The sequence below is a fragment of the Chrysochloris asiatica genome, unplaced genomic scaffold, assembly GCF_000296735.1.
Source record: "Chrysochloris asiatica unplaced genomic scaffold, ChrAsi1.0 scaffold00002, whole genome shotgun sequence".
Classification (NCBI taxonomy): domain Eukaryota; kingdom Metazoa; phylum Chordata; class Mammalia; order Afrosoricida; family Chrysochloridae; genus Chrysochloris; species Chrysochloris asiatica.
Genome location: NW_006408520.1, coordinates 26,913,240 through 26,927,294, shown reverse-complemented (window position 1 = coordinate 26,927,294; position 14,055 = coordinate 26,913,240). Strand labels below are relative to the sequence as shown.

The 14,055-nt window shown below is 37.5% G+C and overlaps 1 pseudogene; it reads left to right on the top strand.

Annotated features, from left to right (window-relative positions):
* The window catches only part of LOC102828055, a 27,489-nt pseudogene extending 13,439 nt beyond the window's left edge, over nt 1–14,050 (top strand).
* The last annotated feature ends 5 nt before the right edge of the window (nt 14,051–14,055 follow it).

Below are 14,055 nucleotides of genomic sequence, written 5' to 3'. Positions count from 1 at the left end.
CAAGATGGATTGGCAAAGTGGCAGCATCAATGGGCCAGGCAGTGTTTTGTTCTCTTGTACATAGGGTCACTATGAGTCAGTACCGACTCAATGGCACCTAACGACAACAACAATACCTAGGATATTGATCTTTATGCATTTTATTTGATTTGGACAACTTTCAGTTTTCCTTGATACTACATACTTTTTATATTCCTTTTATTAGTATATGTTTGCACCTGTTTCTGTTCATTTAAAATCGTGTCCCATCAGCAAATGAAGATCGTGAAAACGTTACTCCATTTGTGTCAAAATGGTCAGCTTTACTTTGAGGAAGCAGCTCTTCCCCAGTCGTATTTTGAGTGCCTTCCAACCTGAGGGGTTCATCTTCTGACACTGACAACATTCTGATGCTGTTCATCATGTTTCAGTAGTCAATACTCTGGTGCTATTTTACTGTTTTGCTGTTATTTGTAAAGTCTTTAATGGCTGAACATTCAGAAGTAGTCTGCCTCTCCGTCTTCGTAGTCTGTGTTAATCTGAAATCTGTCCACATGGATGACCTTGCTGGTATTTCAAATACTGGTGGCATAGCTTTCAGGATCATGGAAACATACAAGCCACCCCAGTACAGCAAAGTGACAGATGAGTGGTAGGTAAGTCCAATACATATAGCTAATTCACATACTTATTTTTTGCCACATTTCTAAGTACTTGGATGAAAACATCAGATTGCCTCCACTTTGGTAATGCAGTCAACTGTGGTAATGGAGAAATAGGGTTTTTTAGTATCAGCCTGGCTTCCAGGGCCCTACTGTCAGTTAGGGATGAGGCTGTTCTCTCAGAAGAACTTGAAAAAACGTTTGTTTTTTTTTTTGCTTAAATTGTTTTAGTGTATACTCACTAAATGTATTAAACCTTCTATCATATGGCCCCTATCAGTATTTCCAAATTTGTGTGTGTCTGTTTATCTTACATTCTGGTATATTAAACTGTGTACAATTCTTTGAACCACTCTACCTTTTGTTTTGTTTTAATACCTTTGTGTGTTTGCATAAGAAGCCCTTGTGTCTTGTGTAAGTGCTCCACTGCTAACTAAAAGTAGTATGAACCTATTAACTGCTTTGTGAAATCTGTGGCAATTTGATTTTATAAAGATTGTTGTTGTTAAATGCCATCAAATCCATTCCAACTCATAGCAACCTTGTATAGGGTTGCCAAGGAGTAGCTGATGGGGTTGAATTGCCAACCTTATGGTTAGCAGCCCAGAGCTTATCCTACAGAGCTTTTCTGGTAGAAATTATATAGCATTCTTAAAATTATTGTTATTGTTGTTAGGTGCCATCGAGTCGGTACCGACCCATAGCGACCTTATGCACAGCAGAACGAAACACTGCCCGATCCTGGACCAACCTCACTACTGTTGCCACTCTTGAGTCCATCAATGCTGCCACTTGGCCAATCCATCTCGTTGGGGGTCTTCCTTTTTCTGACACTCAACCTTATCAACCATGATATCCTTCTCCAGCAACTGGTCCCTCCTGATAATATGTCCGAAGTATGAGAGATGAAGTTTGGCCATATTGGCCTCCAAAGAGCATTCTGGCTGCACTTTTTCGAAAACAGATGTATTGATTATTTTGGCAGCCCATGACACTTCCAATATTCTTCTCCAACACCATAACTCAAAAGCATCAATTCTTCTACAGTCTTCCTTATTCACTGTCCAGCTTTTGCATGCATATGAGATTATTGAAAGTACCATGGCTTGGGTCAGGCGCACCTTAATCCTCAAGCTGACATCTTTACTCTTCAACACTTTAAAAAGGTCTTGTGCAGCAGATTTGCCTAATGCAATACGTCGTTTGATTTCTTGACTGCTGCTTCTGTGAGTGTTGATAGTTGATCTAAGAAGAATGAAGTCCTTGACAACTTGAATCTTTTCTCCGTGTATAAGGTTGCTGTTTATTGGTCCAGTGGTGAGGATTTTTGTTTTCTTTACCTTGAGATGTAACTCATACCAAAGGTTGTGCTCTTTGATCTTTATCAGTATATTGTTTAAGTCCTCTTCACTTTCAGCAAGCAAGGTTTTATCATCTGCATATTGCAGGTTGTTAATGAGTCTTCCTTTAATCCTGATGCCACGTTTTTTTCCTCATAGAACCCAGCCTTTCAGATTATTTGCTCAGCATACAGGTTGAATAAGTATGGTGAAAGAATACAACCTTGTTGCACACCTTGCTTAATTTTAAACCATTCAGTGTTGCCGTGTTCTGTTCGAACAACTGCTTCTTGATCCAGGTACAGATTCCTCATGAGTACAATTAAGTGTTCTGGAATACTCATAACTTCTCAATGTTGTCCATAGCTTGTCATGATCCACACAATCAAAAGCCTTTGCATAGTCTATAAAGCACAGGTAAACATCTTTCTGATATTCTCTGCTATCCGCCAAGATCCATTGGACATGAGCAATGATATCCCTCATTCCATGGCCTCTTCTGAATCCAGCTTGAACCTCTGGAAGTTCTCTGTCAATGTATGATTGTAGCCGTTTCTGTATTACCTTCAGCAAAACTTTACTCGTATGGGATATCAAAGAGATTGTCCTATGATTTCCGCATTCTGTTGGGTCACGTCTCTTTGGAATGGGCATAAATATTGATCATGACAAATTATGGGTAACATTGTGAAACGTGGGGATTTTAGAACACATAATTGTTTATGTAGGACCTGTGATAGATATAAAGGTAGTCATTAAAACAACAAGGGGATACTGCATGTCTTAAAATAAGGAAAGACATCTCAGGATTATATCTTATCATTGTACTTAGTCTGTATGCTGAGCAAATAATCTGAAAAGCTAGTGAAGAAGAAGGCAGCATGTGGGTTGGAGGAGGACTCATTAACAGCCTGTGATATGCAGTTGATACAACCTAGCTCGCTGAAAATTAAGAGGACTTGAAGAACATGCGGATGAAGATCAAAGACTACAGCCGTTAGTATGTATTATGTCTCAACATAAAACATCGGACAAAAATCCTCACAAGTGTACTGATAAGCAGTCATTGTAAATGGAGAAAATACTGAAGTTGTCAAGGATATCATTTTACTTGGCTCCACAGTTTACACCCATGGAAGTAGCAATCAAGAAATTCAACAACGTATTGCCATGGGAAAGTGTGCTATAAAGTATCTCTTTAAAGTATTAACAAACAAAGATGTCACTTTCAGGACCAAGGTGTGCCCGCCCCAAGCCATGGTATTTTCAGTTGTCTCACATGCATTCTACAGCTGGACAATGAATAAAGAAGACTGAAGAAGCATTGATACATTTGGATTATGGTGTTCATGAAGTTTTGAATAGATCATTGACTGCCAGAAGAATGAACAAATCTAACTTGAAAAAGTATAGCCAGAATGCTCCATAGAAGTGAGGGTGGCGAGACTTTGCTTCACAGACTTGGATATGTTATCAGGAGGACTCAGTCTCTGGAGAAGGACATCATGCTTAGTTAAGTAAACAGGTCAGGGAAAAAGAAGACCCTACGTTCTTGTCACAATGGTCTCCAATATAGCAACAATTGTGAGGACCGGGCAGTATTCCATTCTGTTGTGCAAAGTATCTGCAAAGCTCATTATAGTGAGGAATGCCTGTACACATAAATATTGTCTATACAGGAAAGCCTGGGAGTAGTGTACTTGATAATAACAAACACTTTAGATTAGAAGCTTAGTTGAATTTTTATGAGACTGTAAAATTTGAATGTGAAAATAGGACTAATTTGGAAGATTTTATTAAATTTAATTTAGAGAAAAATGATAGGATTGTTTTATCAGCGAATTAGTCATTATCGATTAGTGCCTGTTTTGGTAATAAAGATACCTGAGACCCTATCACGTCTTGATGCAGAATCAGTTTGATTCTTAAATGAAAGGCTGCCTCATTAAGAGTTGCTTTTGTGTTTTTTTAAGTTTTCGTTTTAAAAGCTACTTGTAACTTAAAGAAATAGACTTGCTGGTCCTGTGAGTTGAGTACTAGGCTGCTAATTTTAAGCTTGGTGATTCAGATTCACTCTGTGGGAAAAAGATGAAACTGTCTACTCACATGAAGATTTATAGTCTTGGAAACATTAAGGAGCAGTTCTACTCTGTCCTGGAAAGTAGGTTTTGGTGTAACCCTTCCCTGAAGAATTCTGTGTACTTGATTTATACCATGTCAGAGTGCAATTTTAGTGTCCTCAGTGGATTCAAATCATGTTCCTTTTAAATGTTCCTAGAATTTGGGGTTCAGAAAATCTGGGGACCAGAAAATCTGGGGATCAGGGCTGTAGGGTAGATGGGATAAGGTGTCACAGTGAAATGTTCCTAGGATACTTGTTGCTGCCGTGAAGAATTAGCAGGTGCATTGTTGTAATGGAAAAAATATTCCTTGTAACAACTTTCTAGGCATTTTTTTTTCCACATGCAGTTTTCACTTTTCTTTATACGTCTTCCTGTAATAAGCTCCCCCAATTGTCCTGTGTCCTTTGAGAAAATCTGTAAAGATTACCTCTTTGGGATTCCTCGCCTTCTGAGTTGACCTGTTTGCCTTTACTTTAACTGGTCCAGTGGGTCCCCTCAGAAACTGCTGTTTTGATTGGATCTTTTTTCAAAGGCTCCCTAGTATGTTACTGAGAGAATAAGTCTGTAGTCATCCAATGATTACAGACATGCTTTAAAATGTTTTGTTTGGGATAAACCTGTGCATAAATGAACTGGAATCTTAGTAGCAATACTTTTTGATTTTCCCTTGTAGATTATAGTTTCTTTAGTAAAATTTCAGATATTCTACATATGCTTACTGAATTTCTTTTTGGAAATTTTACAGATAAATAGTTTCAAGGTCTAGTCCTGGTGTGGTGCTGCAGGATAATACACTGGACTACAAAGTTGATTTGAACTCTAAGGTCAATTGTTCAAAACCACTAGCTGCCCCTTGGAAACTCTAGACAGGGTCACTATGAGTCAGAATCAACTCCATGGCACTTAACAAGAAGTCACAATCATTAGTCTAGTATATAATTCAAGGTTTAGAATCAAGCAAACTTAGATTTAAATTATACTCTTCCACCATACTTATTCTGTATGCTGAGTAAATAATCCAAGAAGCTGGATTATATGAAGAAGAAAGTGGCATCAGGATTGGAAGAAGACTCATTTACAACCTGCGATATGCAGATATACAGCCTTCCTTGTTAAAAGCGAAGAAGACTTAAAATACTGATGAAGGTCCAACACTACAGCCTTTCGTATGGGTTGCAACTTAATGTATAGAACACAAAAATCCTCACTACTGAGCCAGTAAATAACATCGATATGAATGGAGAGAAAATTGAAATTGTGAAAGACTAAATTTTGCTTGGATCCACTATCAACACTTACGGAAGAAGCAGTCAAGAAATCAAATGACGTATTGCATTAGGCAAATCTGTGTACAAGACCTATTTAAAGTGTTCAAGAGCAAAGATGTCAGTTTGGTGACTAAAATGTGTCTAATCTAAGCCATGAGGTTTTTCAGTAACTTCATATGCAAATGAAAGTTGGGCATTGAATAAGGAACCCCAAATATTGATTCATTTGAGTTACAGTGCTGGAGAAGAATATTAAAAGTACCGTGGACTGCCAAAAGAACAAACAAATCTATGTTGGAAGAAGTACAGCCACAATGTTCCTTAGAATCCAGCATGGCAAGACCTAGTCTCTCATACTTGGGACATGTTATCAGGAGGGACCAGTCCCTGGAGAATGACATCATGCTTGGTAAAGTGGAGGGTCAGCGTAAAGAGGAAGACCCAAAGGAGATGGATTGGCACTGTGGCAGGAGTATTGAACTCAAGCTTAGCAGTGATTGTGAGGATGGCGCAGAATCAGATAGTATTTCATTCAGTTGTATATAAGGTTACTGTGAGTTGGAATTGACTCAGCAGCACCTAACAGCAACAGATTTGAATGCCTTATTTGGCTTATGTTGTGTGGCTTTGTGTGATTATTAACCTCTCAAAGCAATTAAAAAAAAAAAAGATAGTATTTCGTTCAAAGGGCTATTTTATTTAATAAATAATGTATTTAAAGTGCTTCATATATGTTGTTGTTGTTAAGTGCCGTCGAGTCGATCCGACTCATAGCAACCCTGTACAAGGTTTCCTAGGAAGCTGTTGATGAGCTTGAACCACCAACCTTGCAGTTCAAACGGCTTTGCAGTCTGGCACATTAACCCACAGCGCCACTCCAGGAAAGATAATATTTCGTTCAAAGGGCTATTTTATTTAATAATAATGTATTTAAAGTGCTTCGTATATATTGTTATTAAATGCCGTCGAATTGTTCTGACTCATAGCAATCCTGTATAGGGTTTCCAAGGAATGACTGGTGGGTTTAAACTGCTGATCTTACAGTTAACTTACTCTAAAGCACCTCACCAGGACTCTGGCATTTAATACTTGGTAAATAAATGCAAAAGACTTCTTTAAAGTGTTCAACAGCAAAGACATAAGTTTAAGAACTAAGGGGCTCCTGACCTAAGCCTAGTATACATTGTTGTTGTTAATGCTGTCAAGTCGGTTCTGATTTTGTGACCCTGTTGTCGCTATGGGTCGGAACCGACTCGACGGCACTTAACAGCAACAACATAGTGTTTCTGAAGAGTGGCTGGTGGATTTGAACTGCAGACCTTGTGGTTAGTAATCCAGTGCTTATCCTACAGCAGGTCCTTATTAACCCTTCCTTCTGTTAGGTTTAAATTTTCACTTTCATTTTAATACTTACATTATATAGTTGATGTTGTTTGTGGGTTTTGATTCCTAGCGACCCTGTGTAGGGTCTTCATAGAGTGGCTGGTAGGTTTGAACTGCTGACTTTTGCACTCGTTAGCAGTCCAGTATTTAAATTTTCAATTTTCTTTCAATACTTATGTTGGGTGGTTGATGCTGTTGTTTGTCGTTGTTAGTACCATCAAGTAGGTTTCAATTCATAGTGACCCTGTATATATGTTTGCAAGGGAGTGGTTGGTATGTTTGATATGCCAACCTTTTGCCTGGCTAGCATTCCAGGGCTTAAATTTTCATTTTTCTTTCAATACTTTAGTTGTGTGGTTACTGTTGTTGTTTGTGGGTTTCAATTTGTTGTTAATAAGCAGGCTCCAATTCACAGTGACCTTGTATAGCGTTTCTAAGGAATGGCTGGTGGGTTTCAACCACCAACCTTTCACACTGGTTAACATAACAGACTTTAAGAACTGATCATTTGCCATTGTTTAAATTATTCTTTTTTTCAAAACTCTTTTGCTTCATTGTTAGGACAGTGGGATTAGTTATCTGAAAGGCATAGATATTTCTGTGGTAATCTTAATTTAAATAACAAATGCTGTACAAAATAATAGCATGCTGAAATTATGTGTATAAAATTACAAAAAGTATAAAGTGACATATCAGTTTCTAGGATTGGGCTTTCGTTTAAGAATTGTATGTTGTTTTGTCAAGCAAAAACTCTATATGTTATAGCAATTGCTAAATGTTTTAAATCATATCAATAAAAGTTAGTTATATCATAATTTAGTAGATTTTATGAAAATTTCCTCTCCTAGAGGTGGTGTGATTTTTACAGATTTGAACTGTTGTTGTTGTTAAGTGCCTTCAAGTTGGCTCCAACCCATAGTGACCCTGTATAGGGTTTCCGAGGAGCGACTCGTGAACTTGAACTGCGACTTTGCAGTCTGGTGCATTAACCCACAGCGCCACACTTTCAAAGTCCAATATGGTCCTGTATACTTTAATACTTAGTGTAACAGATTTATTGCAACATAATTCTGAATATTAACAAATAATATCCATTCTAAATGAGTATTGGGAGTGCGGTGGCTCTAGAGATAAGCACTGGGCTGTGTATCATAAGGTCAGCAGTTTGTGTCCATCAGCCTTTATGTGGAAGGAAGATGAGGCTTTCTGCTCCTGCACAGATTTGTTGTTGTTGTTGTTAAGTGCTGTCAAGTTGGACAGCCTTGGAAACCCTATGCAGGGTCTATATGGGTCGGAACTGACTTGAAATTACTTATAGCAACAACCAATTTAAATTGTATGGTTGAGCTTTGATGTATAAATTAAAATAACTGTCTAGTTGTTTGTTGCTTACTGCTTAACATAATTGAATTTCCATTTTCTTGCTGTGGAAAGCTATATACTTCACTGCCAGCAGAATGCTCATTCTATTATAAGTTTTATGTTTTATAGTTTTCATTATATAAAAATTTCATATAAATTCTATATTTAGTTTTGGATTATCCTTTCAAAGATTATCTTAAAACTAGTTGAGAACCTTAAATGCCAGTTCTGAAGCAAAATTCTTAGGAAAGAACCTTAAACATTTTGCTACGTCTTTAAATATAATGGACCTTTCCTTTTATTTTTATTTTTTTTGTTTTGGCAAGAGAATGCACAAGTCTTTATTTTTTAGCATGTTGTTAATAGGTACCATCAAGTTGATTCTGATTCATAGTGACTCTGTGCACAACAGAAGGAAAACTGCTTGAGTTCTGTACCATCCTCACAATTGTCATCTTGTTTGAACCCATTGTTGTTGCCATTGTGTCAATCCATCTGGGGAATCGTTCTCTTTTCTACTGACACTTCACTTTACCAAAGCTTCAGGGACTGGTCCATCCTAACAACAAGTTTGAGATATGAGAGTCTCACCATCCTAGCTTCTAAGGATCATTCTAGCTCTGCTTCTTCCACATTTGTTTATTCTTTTGATAGTCAGTGGTATTTCACCAACACCATAATTCAAATGCTTCCATTTTTTTGTGGTCTAATTTATTCATTTTTTCACTTTCAGATGCATTTGAGGTGACTGAAAATACCATGGCTTGGCCCAGGAACACTTTAGTCCTCAAGGTGACATCTTTGTTCCAGAACACTTAGTTTTTGTTGCTTTTATGGTTGTTACGAGCAGCCGACTAGGTTCCAACTCTTAGTGATCCTCTATAGCGTTTCCAAGGAGTGTCTGGTGGGTTTGAACCGCCAACCTTTTGGTTCAAACTGACTGTGGTCCAGTACAAATCCTACAGTGTCACACCTGGACGGACTCCTTTGAACATTTTTCTGTTGTTGTTAAGTGCCTTTGAGTGAGTTCTGACTAATAGCAACCCCAAGATAGGGTTTCCAGGGAGCATCTGGCGAATTTGAACCACTACCATGCGGTTCAAACCAATCAATGCGTTATCACACAGTGCCACAAAAGATTTGTCTAATGCAATACGTTGTTGATTTCTTAACTACTGCTTCTGTGAGTGATGATGGTGGATCCAAGCTGAATGAAGTCTCTGACAACTTTTCAGCATTGTTGTTGTTAAGTGCTGTCAAGTTGGTTCTGACCCATAGCAACCCTGTATCAGGTTTCCAAGGAGCAGCTGGGGAGCTTGAACCACTGGCCTTGCAGTTTAAACCGCTTTGCATTCTGGCTCATTAACCCACAGTGCCATACCAGGACTTCAGCTTTTCAGCATAATACACTGATAATTATAGACAAGGACATGCTGTTGGTTTTAATTTAAGTAAAGGTAGCTCACACAAAAAGAGAATTGTATTGAAAAAATACAAATAGTAATAGCACTATACAAGAGGACTTTAAATAGTGCAAAAATGGAATTTAAAGATAAAAGGTAAAATTTTAAACTTTATTTCTCAACGTGAGCTCCATAAAGATCAAAACACTTTTGTAAGCAGTGACCAGCTGTTTTGTCCATTCCTAAAGAACTGAGACGCTCTGGTAGCATAGTGGTTATGAATCAGTCAGGCTGTGAACCACAAGGTCAGCAGTTTGAAACTACCAGCTGCTCCGCTGGAGAAAGATGAGGCTTTCTTCTCCCATAAAGATTTACAGCCTCGGAAACCCTGTTCAGGGTCACTATGGGTCGGAACCGACTCGACGGCACTTAACAACAACCACCAAGAACTGGAGGCCATGGAAATGTAACTGTCAGTGCAGTCTTTCTTACATTATTAAATGAAGAAAAATGGATGGTTTTACAGATTTTCTTAAGATTAGGGAACACAAAAAAGTAAGAAGGAGCCAAATCAGAACTGTAAGGTGGTGCCTAATGATTTCCCATGGAAAATTTTGCAAAATTGACCTTCTTTGATGAGAGAAACGAGCAGGAGCATTGTCAATGGCAGAGAAGGACTTTCTGGTGGAGGTTTCCTATGTGTTTATTTTGTGTATTCATGAAAGCTTTGGTTAATTTTCTCAAAACACTCTCAGAATTAGCATATGTCAATATTCTTTGACCTTCCAGAAAATAGCAAAAATTTCTTAAGCTTCCCCAAAACTGTTGTCATGACCTTTGTCATTGACTGTGTGCCTTTGCTTGAACTGGACTATTGCCATCTCTTAGTAGCCATTGCTTTGATGTGTTTTGTCTTCAGGATCATACTGGTAAAGCAATGTTTCATCTCCTGTACAATTTTATAAAGAAATGATTCAGGATATTGACTCCATTTGTTTATTGAAAGGTCAGCTCTTGTCTGTGGCTGATCTGGGTGCAACATTTTTATTAATCATTGATCAGAAAGTTTTCCCAACTTTAGTTTTTAAGTCAGAATTGTGTACACTGAACTAGTTGGCATGTTTATTGTGTTAACTATTGTTTCAGCCCTTAATCCTCAATCCTCTTCAGTTAGGGCACGAACAGGATTACTTTTTTTCTTCGCAAATAGTTGTGGATGATCTGCAGCTGTGAGTATCCTCTTTGCCACTGGCTCATCTAGTCTTAAAATGAGTTACTCATAAACTACTAATTTATTGAGGGCATCATTCCAATAAACTTTTTATAAAACATCAGTCATTTCACTGTTCTTCCACCCATAAAATTTATATTTAATCTTGTTATAACATGAACATTTATAACAAATTTGTTGTTGTTACTGTTAGTACTGTTATGTTGGTTTTGATATATATATAGTGACCCTGTATTAGGTTTCCCAGGAACAATGGGTGGGTTTGAACCATTGACCTTGTGGTTAGCAGTCCAGTGCTTTTCCTACAGTGTCACAAAAGAAGTTTTAAATCCCATGTAGTTTTCCATGATACACATTTTGTATGAACTTCTTTTTTAAGCTTTTGTTGTGAATTGAGGAATAGTTTACATGAGCGAACATAGGTTTTGCGCTCATCCTAGCTTATTTTGTTGCATTGCAATGATTACAATCCCCTCAAAGCATCGACATTTAATAGTATTTGCTTCTATTTGCTTTGCCTTTTTTTTTTTTTTTTTTAATGTATACAGAACACTTGTTGTTAAGTGCTGTTTCCAAGGAGCAGCTGGTGAGCTTGAACCATTGACCTTGCAGTTCAAACAACTTTGCAGTCTGACGCATTAGCCCACAGCGCCATGCCAGGACTCCACAGAAACATTTAGGAATATATAATCTTGTAAACTACCAAAGGAAGCATTCTGCAAGCCAGCCTCCTGGCTGTCAGCACACAGACTTTGTCTTTCAATGACTCTAGAGTCTTCAGCAAGCAGCTCTTATCTCTCCATACTATCAACTCTACCCCCATCTCTGGTGTCGCTGCTTCTCTGGTTAAGGTCTATGAACTTTTTGAAGACTGCTTGTATATATGAGTAGTTTTTTAGTTTTAATACACTTTCACATAAATTATTTCACTTGATTATTAAAACAGCCCTGTATTAAGAATGGGAGGGATTATTACACCCAGTTTACAGATGTTCATGGTCTCAATGGTTTACAGACATTCATATCTTTTGACTCTGTCCTTCATTTTAAAACTCTAAACAGGGCCAGCTTTATCACTTTTTAGTGTTTTAGTTTTTCCTTTTAGTATACCTAAAAAAAGTTAATATTTTTAAAGCTATGTTAAAAGCCTATGTTAAAAATACCATCCTAATTTTTTCTCAAGAAAATTGAGAATAATTATAAAAGGGAATATGTAATTTACCACCCAGATGGGATTATACATGGTAGTTTTAAAGTTCTTTGATGTAGTTAATAATATAAAAATATTGTAGTGGTATGATGATTGCAACAGCAGTATTACGTAGTTTCTAGAAAGTTTGTTTTTTAAAAAAACTTATGTAAAATTTAGATGTCATTTAAGAGAAGTTATTACTAATGAAGTTGAAGGGGGTTTTCTATATATATAAGTTAAATTATATGTTAAAAGAGACTAAACATGCTATCCACAATGAAGACTTGCAAAGTAAGTGTCATATATACTTCAGATATTTTAATGCAATAAACAACCATGTTTTATATCTTTAAAAGGAATAATATACTTTTCTCGGATGTTAACATTTAATCTATTTATTTCTAATATATGGCTGCCTGTTGGGATTTTTGTTGTTGTTGTTAAGGGCCATCGAGTCAGTCCTGACCCATAGTGACCCTGTATAGGGTTTCCAAGGAGTGACCGGTGAGCTTGAACCACCAACCTTGCAGTTCAAACAGCTTTGCAGTCTGGTGCATTAACCCACAGTGCCATACCAGGATAGGAACCTGTAAAAAATATGTAGCAGGCTGGCAGCAGTGAGTGGAGTTCTTGGACATTTGCATAATGTGACAATTGGGAGACAGTTGACTCTCTGCCCGCCATTATCTCCAGATGTTGCCAAGACAGAGATTGCTTTAAGTGGTGAATCACCTTTATTAGCAGCTACTTTTGCTTACTGGGACAATATCCTTGGTCCTAGAGTAAGACACATTTGGGCTCCAAAGACAGAACAGGTACTTCTGAGTGATGGAGAAATAACTTTTCTTGCTAAACATATCTTAAATGGGGAAATCCTCTGAAATGAAGAGAATGGAGCTATAGATGTAAGGTTTTTTGTTTTGTCTGAAAGTAGAGTAATTATTGTTTAATCTTCGATGGAAACTGGAGTGAGGATAGGAGTACATATCAATTATACTTGCACATATGGAACTTAGTTTCTATCTCCCACTTCACAGAGTGTGTATTGATAGAGTAACACACATTATTCGGAAAGGAAGGATATGGATGCATAAGGAAAGGCAAGGAAATGTTCAGAAGATTGTCTTAGAAGGCACAGAAAGAATGAAGATCAGGGTCAGTATTATTCCAATGCTTACTGGAGAAGTAATTCCTATAATGGAACTGTTTGCAGCTATGAAATTGCACAGTGTTTATGAAGAAATAGATATAGTTGAAACTGTATTCAATGATGATGATATTTGTGACAGTTGTCATGAAGTTGTCCTTCTCAATGCCATCAGCTCACACCTGCAAACGTGTAGCAGTTCTAGAGTCGTAGGTAGTACTGCAGAGAAAGTAAACAAGGTAGTGAGTACATTATGCCTTTTTCTGACCCCAGCAGAGAGAAAATGTTCCAGATTATGTGATTAAATCATCATTTAAATATGAGGGCTCTTTGTATAAGGCCTGCTAATGTAAGGATTTAACTGGAATGTTTCGTGCTGCCCTTCTGACAAGTCATGTATGCCCCCTATCCCACCATTCACATAGATGTGGATGTTAATACTGTCAAGCAGATGCCATTCTGTCATGAGCATATTTACAATCAGTGTCGATTCATGAGATCAGAGCTAACAGCATTCTGGAGCGTCACTTCAGAAGAAGACATGGCTCAGGTATTTGATCATCTACACAGACGAGAGCTTCATTCCTGATTTGAATGTTTTTCAAGATGTCTTATACAGAGTCACTCTGGTAAAGGCCTTCCTAGATCCGGTCTTCTCATTTGAAACCTGGTCTATCTCTCAGGAGTACTTTTCTCACAGTTTCTACTTGTTCTCCACAGAAAAGCCTTGACATTAATAAAATATACAGAAGATGATACGCAGAAGGGAAAAAGCCCTTTATATCTCTTCGGACCCTGAAGATAGACCTTGATTTAACAGCAGAGGGCGATCTTAAACATAATAATGTCTCTAGCTGAAAAATTAAACCAGTTTATCTTTAGGATAATCTCCACTCGTTTTTCTTTGGGAGACCTTTCTACACCAGTGTACAAGAACGAGACGTTCTAATGACTTTTTAAATGTT